The sequence below is a fragment of the Macrosteles quadrilineatus genome, unplaced genomic scaffold (assembly GCF_028750875.1).
Source record: "Macrosteles quadrilineatus isolate MER2022 unplaced genomic scaffold, UCM_ALF_1.0 Scaffold_7__1_contigs__length_78375512, whole genome shotgun sequence".
In the NCBI taxonomy this organism is placed as follows: domain Eukaryota; kingdom Metazoa; phylum Arthropoda; class Insecta; order Hemiptera; family Cicadellidae; genus Macrosteles; species Macrosteles quadrilineatus.
The window spans coordinates 12,116,528-12,123,904 of NW_026542600.1; the positions used below are offsets into that span (position 1 = coordinate 12,116,528).

Here is a 7,377-nt window from a genome sequence, read left to right on the forward strand (position 1 = left end):
TTAGATAGCCTACCCCCCCACCATTATCAAATTATACAGACATAACTGCAAAACCATACGTTTGATGTTGCAACATACATGTCACCATTACAGTATGTAACTACAATGATGTATTATTAAGACTAGCTATTAAGGCTAGCTTATTAAGATTAACTATTCAAATTGTGCCTACTATATTAAGATTTAAAAGGGGAAAGGATCAAACAACAGTTGCAAAAGAACGGTTTTTTATTTTGTCAAAATGAACACCAATACAATGTGGTCGACTGAAAATTGAAAAAATTCACATTTGATTCAAAAATCATCAAACTTAAACTGGAATGAGGAGGCCTCAAAATGTGTTCAGTCTCGATGACGATGTCTAAAACAAACAGAGAAACAAATTAACGTTAGAGAGATGAAAAACATCTTGATTAAGCCTGTGAGATCTAAAAATATAAAAGTAGTAGGCATAACTACAACTATATTTATTATTTCAGTCATAGATTATTTATGTTGATGGCATATAACTATTACAAACAAAAATATCTGAATGGACATCAGAAAATCTTCTTTATTCAATATTAAACCTAAACGTCCAAAAATAACCATTTCAAAAATGCTGAAAAATGTATTTCAAATATGCTTTTAAAACAACACCATAACATTTTATCGTATTACTAAATAGAGTTATTATAACATCCAATAATAATATAAATCCATAAAACCAGTTAATAGACATATAATGAGCAATGCAATTTGTACTAATAATTATGATGAGAAGTCTAGAATTGGTTTTCAAATTATATTAAAACATTTTAAAATGTCAATTTAATGCTGACCTCTATTGAACCCTAAAACTGTCAAGAAAATTCTCTTAACATAAAAGCTGTAATTGATTTTTTTTTAATTTCCACAATGCTAATGTAGACCAAATGTTACCAGATGTTTCTAGGACGAGCTCAACACAAATGTTACAACATATACAGCAACATACATTCTTACTATATGAATACACTACTCTTCTTGAATAAACTAGGATCAATTTAAACTTGGAATTGGTCCTGGCTATAAAAACAGCTGATCTTAGTCGGCAAAAAAGCTACACAAGGCATCTCACTCCATTCTAAACTCATTATTCACTACACTAATACATGGGTTGAAATACACCTAGCCATGCCCCATCCAAACTAATAATAAGAATTAATTCTTTATGTTTATTGATTAGCCCAGAATTATAATTTCTTAAAAAAGCTATGTGGTGTCACTTAATATTCCTGGAAATTTTGAATTATTTCATTGAAAACTCTAAAATCAATGATTTTACGCAGAGTAGCTAGGCCTAATAGTTGCTGCATTTACATACTTTTGCCGCAAAATTATTTTGCCGCACTCCAGTATTTCAACCAAACAACAAAAAACAGTACACTTTTATTAGATATGTAATACATGTATGCTTGAAAATAAGTTGGCAACAACTGTAAACAATTGTAAACCAAACACTTTCCCATACCAAAACCCCAAACAAACAGTCACTAACTATTTTTTGCAATCTATAATTTGTAGAATTTGTAATGTATAAATGCACTTTTTTATTGATTTTGATTGGTTCAATTCATAAAATAACACACACATTTGAATTAGATACAAAGGAAATTAAAGGACGTCTCATTTTCTACCTACCTACACATCCTGGCTGAAGTGAGCCTCTTCATCAGGAGTTTGACGACCTTCAGAAGAAGCCCTCGCAGGAAACCTCTCTTCCATCATATTCTTCAGCTTTTTCTGAAAATAATATGTAATCATATGGCTGCATTAACATGTTTTAGAGGTGGACTTTATTTAAAATAATACTTAATACCATTACTTAGGTATCATCTTTTACCTCGGTACCATGGTACCAAAAGATTACCCTATTGCTTTTGTTACATCATCTTAACTATTTTAACGAGGTGAGTCAAATTATTTTCACGATGATTCCCTCTTCCTACTAAGCAAGCAGCACAAAATAATAGTGCCTTTGTAAACCTACCAGCTGAAACACTCTGGAGGATGAAGTAATATGTGACAAAAACAGTAGCATTATTTCAACTAATAAAACTATTACTCCCTAACTATTCCAAACAAAAAAAAACAGTATTTCCTATCTTTAAAATGTATAAAGTTTATGTTATGTAACACAATGACATCCAACATGTGACCGGGCTTAGGCCTACCGCACATGAGAGACTTTTTGTCGGCCAACTATTTTGTCGTAGTCGGGAGTCAAAGTTGGAGGTAAATCTGAGTGCGTGCACGCGCCAACCACAGCCAGACAGTCAGCAGATTGTCTGCAGACGGTCGGGGCATTCTGGGGCTGACCGATTTTCCCGCCGACAGCTCCCCGACTCGATTGTCAAGTCATATTAAAAAGGCATAGAGACAAGTTTGAATGTGCACACTGACAACTAAAAAGTATGACAGACTTTTGTTGTGTGTGCGCTACGCTGACAGTCAAGTGCGTTGTGGCTGTAACAAGTGCAAGTGTTTTGTGTGAGACGAAAAAGTTGATAAACTTAATAATGAAGAGGAGGCACGGCCCTCTCTTTATAAAAGTTCTTTGAAGAAGTGTACACAATATAACTATCAACACTCATTCTTGAGGAAATGAAAATTTGTCCGGATATTTCCTCAAATCCAAGTATGAGAGGTAAATCTGGTCTGTCAAGGTTCTCGGACTATAAATTGGATGCAGCCAGTAATTTCTTTTACGTTTTCATGCACATTATCAGTAACGCACATATGACATCGGTTTCTATCATATCCTTTTGACAATCAAAAGACGACTAAACAGTCGTGGCCTGTGCGCACCCACAGTCAACGACCAAACAGTCTTGACGACTTTTTGATTGTCCACCCAACTCCAGCCAGTCAGCCAACAAAAAACCTCTCGTAACGGTAGACCGTAGACCTTATCTGCAGGCTTGCGGTGTGTATTTGACATAAGTGCCTCCTCCACCTTTCTTTTCCTTGCGCACCCAATAAACATGAAACCTCATGCCCCCCTGAACCCAGGGTTCATTCAAGGGGCCTGTTTATCTGCACTATTTCTTATACTTTTTGAGTGCTAGAAATCACATTAACAAAAAAATTGCAGAAATAGTACTACTAACTTTAGTTGAAAGATGTGCTGAAAATGTTAACTTAGGTTCTTAAAATCAAATAGATTCTTCTTATATAAACCAATGTTTCCCAACTTTTTTTGTAAGAAAATTCTATAGTTATCTGTGAAATATATTAATATATGTGTGAAATATAATAATCATATTTAGATCGTCACAACAAACCACCTTAAAGGCATCTTCGTTACTCAGGGATGTGAAACACTGTTTAGTTGAGTGTAGACATATTTTACACCTGTTACAAGAGGTGAGTTTTTCAAAACAAAGATTAAATAGTTGAAGTGAATAAGTTTAACTCGTTGGAGACTAAACATTCTAACAGATAAAACAATTACAAATGCAGGAAGAGCGTTTCTAATCCCACAGCACACTAGATGTTTGAATTACAATCACTTTGGTATTTGAAATAATATTTTCAGATGGTAATAAATTCTCCAGTGGATGTTTGAAATTTAAGAAATTAACATTGCTCTTAAGGCAAGCAAATCCAAGCCTCTTTAGTCTGCTTTAGTCTTTAGTCTGTCCAAGCTCTTTAGCCTCCATAGAAAACCTAGGAAAACTAACAAAACTACAAAACAAAGTTCTGATCCCACAATGCACTAGATAATTAAATAACAATCACTTTGATATCCAAACAAATATTTTTGGATGATAAATAACCATATTTTTGGATGATAAATAACCATTCATCAGCAGTTTGAAATAACCCAAGATGCCCATCAGCCTCCAAGGACTCATAAGACTGATGACTAAAGCTGGGTTTTCCTAGGCGCGAAAGCGGAGAGCGGAGAGAGGAATGTGGAGAGCGGAATTGAAATTAACATGGCATTCCGCTCCGCTTCTAGGAAAACAGTAACATCAAATTGCCTAAGACAAGTGGAGTCAGCTCTCCGCGTTCCTCTCTCCGCTCGCCGACTCCGCGCCTAGGAAAACCCGGCTTAAGTCACAACCCAGTGAAACTGTCATCTTACCTGGACTGGTACTGGGATTTGAGGAAACACGGTCGAAAACCATTCGTGTCCAAACAGGAAGCTCTTTACTATCTCTCCTATGGTCATCGCCAGGCCTCCCCCAGCTTTGACGTCGAGTTCCTAGAAAACATAAAACAAAATGTGTGATTCTAAATTTTTAACGATTTAAGTAATGAATTGAAAAAGAATTTAATTCTTATGCACAATTTGAGACAGAATATTATTTGCACAAGATGCTGTGGTAACTTGTAAAGATTTTTGAGGTGGTAAAAACCATATGGTACAACCACTCTGATAGCAGAAGGCCTAATCGAAATGTTTTTTTTTTAATATTAAATCTAAGGACAGTTCCAAATTTTTCCACATTGACATTCCAAATTTTCAGAATAAAACTTGCCTTGTTTAAATGTGACCAAATTTTTTTAATCGGTTCTTCTGTCTTTTGCATGATTTCTAATAAGTTCTCCAGCTTTCAAAAGGTTCTCAACTATTAAAGCTAGAATGGCATTAGCATTTTGGGCATCTCATGCAATTTCAGCTTATTCTGTAAAAATTTCCTGTGAAAGTGATCACATCTGTGATGATTTCCTGCTATCTAGTCCAGTCAAAAAAAAGTTTAACCTCACAATAACTCTGAAAGTTTTAAAACTTTGCACACTTATTTCTAGTTACTCTAGGGAAGATTATACCAAAAGTCCCCGTTAATAAGAGGCGAGCTCTAGCGTCAATTAGCAAAAACAGGGTACCTTTTTGTTATTTTTTGCTAAAATATCGAGAACCGTTTGTCGGAGCTTAAAGTGCCTGCATACCAAATGAAAGATCATCAAATTTTCAAAAAAATTACATTTACACTTTTATTTTATTCCTAATTGTTACCGAGTCATAAGACTTTAAAATATTGCATTGTTTTCTCAAACTGTCGGGTTGCAAACAATGGTAAAAACTCATGTCAAGACAGTTTGAGAAAAAAGCCACATTTTAGCGATCATTACCAAGTTATGGTTAAAATAACTTAGTAACCATTAGGGTCAAAATAAAAGTGTAAATATAATTTTTGTTAGGGATTTAATAATCTTTAATTTTATTGTGGTCACTTTTAGCTCTGACAAACGGTTCTAAAGATTTTAGCCAAAAATTAAACAATGGGCCCTGTTTTCGTTAATTGCCACTAGAGCTCGCCTCATATTCATGGGAGTATTATCTTGAGGTTGGGTCATAATTTGTATATTTTTACTGGACTAATCCTTGTAAAACTACTGATTATTTTTAGGTAAAACTTTTATTTCTGGTTTCTGATATTCTATGTATGTAAAGGGGTTTTACAATGTAATTTATATTTAACCTGGTTATTTTTTTAAAAGTTGGTTGGGTACTTTGTAGACAGGGGCGCACAAGACTAAGGAGGTTTGTAAGGCTTCACCTACAGGAAGACATCCATTAAGCAGACCTAAATTAATTTGATATGACCAAGACCATGAAGGATTTGATCAATTACGGAGGAGAAATCTGGAAGGCAGAAGTCATATTTATTTGCCATTTAAAAAGGCATTAATTAAAACGAGTACTTATGTTTGCTGCTACAAGCAATTGTGGTACGGTATACTTTATTGAAATTTTGATAGCTTAGTATGAAATAAACAAAATGGCCAAATTTGATTAAGATATATCCATAAACATACACATTGCAACAAATTATTTATTCCACATAAGAATAACATGGGAATTTTAAAAACACAATTTTTTAAATCATTTCTATAACTGTCAGTCAAAAATTGAAAAACACCTAATTTTTACGCCATAAAACCCTACGTAAACCCCCCGGTCTTGGTGTTTCCATGAGACCTACCTAATAGATTATTCCCTATATCGTAAATTCGCTAAAATGTAAAAAAGTTAGAAAAGAGGAGTAACTTAAATGACCTACCTCAGGGTCATCCAAGTAAGCGTCATACCAGCCCCATAGATCTTGGGGAGGTTGAGTGTACCTGCAACAAAATGTGTGTGATAGTCTCACAATAAGTTAGTGTAAATGGGAGAAACAAAAGTATATTTTTTATTGTACTAAGAACACTATACAGCTAATAGAGCTGGTACAGCTAATCCAAACTAATCAGAACTTACAAAGGGTAACGTAATAAATTGGATTACAGTAGAACCCCTTATATCCGGCCTCCACAGGACCAAAATCCTAGCCCAGATAAACCAATCTATTATAAAAGCATTAATGTAAAGTATACCTAAAAATAATGTGTAAACAATGATTGTTTTCACAAAGCATAGTTAAGTTTTTTGAGATTATCTTATGGAAAAATACACAGTTTTAAAACCACCAAAAAATGTTGGTTTAAATGAAAAGGTTTAATCCATAAATTATAATGAATTCAGACAGTATAAACTATTATAAAACTTCTACTTTTCAGTTTAGACCATGGGTCCACACAACTGGCCTACACTTACCTAATGTACATAAAACCGAGAGCACGAATGTATGGTGAATCAGGATGGGTGATTAGTCCATGTACCTGTCTCCTAGTTAATTTCAAGGTAAATAGCTTATAGAGCAGGCAATAGGTTGTGGAAACAATTCCTCCAGCACCAACCCACCGAATCTGTCAAATCAAACATACAACAGTTACATACAGGAGTCATTTTACACATTCAAATCCATCAGCAACTGGCAAAATATTAAAGTTCACTGCCTTTGCTTTTGATATATTTCTACTTTCATAAGATAGCACATATTTTAACCCTTTGAGGTCGAAAACGCCGCCTGCCATTTTCCCGACTGCTCGAAAATGGCAACCTATACTCACAAAAAAAAAAGAAAAATTATAAAGTTTATCTTTGCGGTCAAATGGCCAGTATAAGTCGCTGGGCACCATTTTCTTGACTGCTCAAATGGAAAACTATACTCACTGAAAAATGGGGAAAACATTCGACCTCAAAGGGTTAATATTAATACAAAAGCCAAAAGCCAATTAAAGGACATCTCCAACTTCACTGGTAGAATCCTAGTCTGAGAAAGTATATTATTATTAACACACTACAGTTTTTAATAAGTTATAGTTGCCAATACAGGCTCGGACAGATATAAAACAAGTTAAAACATTACGTACGATTTTTTTTCTAAAATGCAGGAGATAAAGAATAAGTTCAGGTAGTATACATTTGAGTTTAAGGGTTTATAGAAAACATGAGGAAGTTGTCACAACCTAAAACTAATATTTTGTTTGGAATTGCATTTTTTCAGAGAGCAGTTTGAATCT

The 7,377-nt window shown here is 34.3% G+C and overlaps 1 long non-coding RNA gene across 1 annotated transcript; it reads right to left on the reverse strand.

Annotated features, from left to right (window-relative positions):
- Positions 1-261: 261 nt before the first annotated feature.
- LOC128997722 (uncharacterized) lies at positions 262-4,219 on the reverse strand. The gene is made up of 3 exons (XR_008491128.1): positions 4,112-4,219; positions 1,663-1,764; positions 262-361 (listed from the first exon to the last, which is right to left on the reverse strand). It is a non-coding gene; the product is annotated as an uncharacterized LOC128997722 (long non-coding RNA).
- Between the last annotated feature and the right edge of the window lie 3,158 nt (positions 4,220-7,377).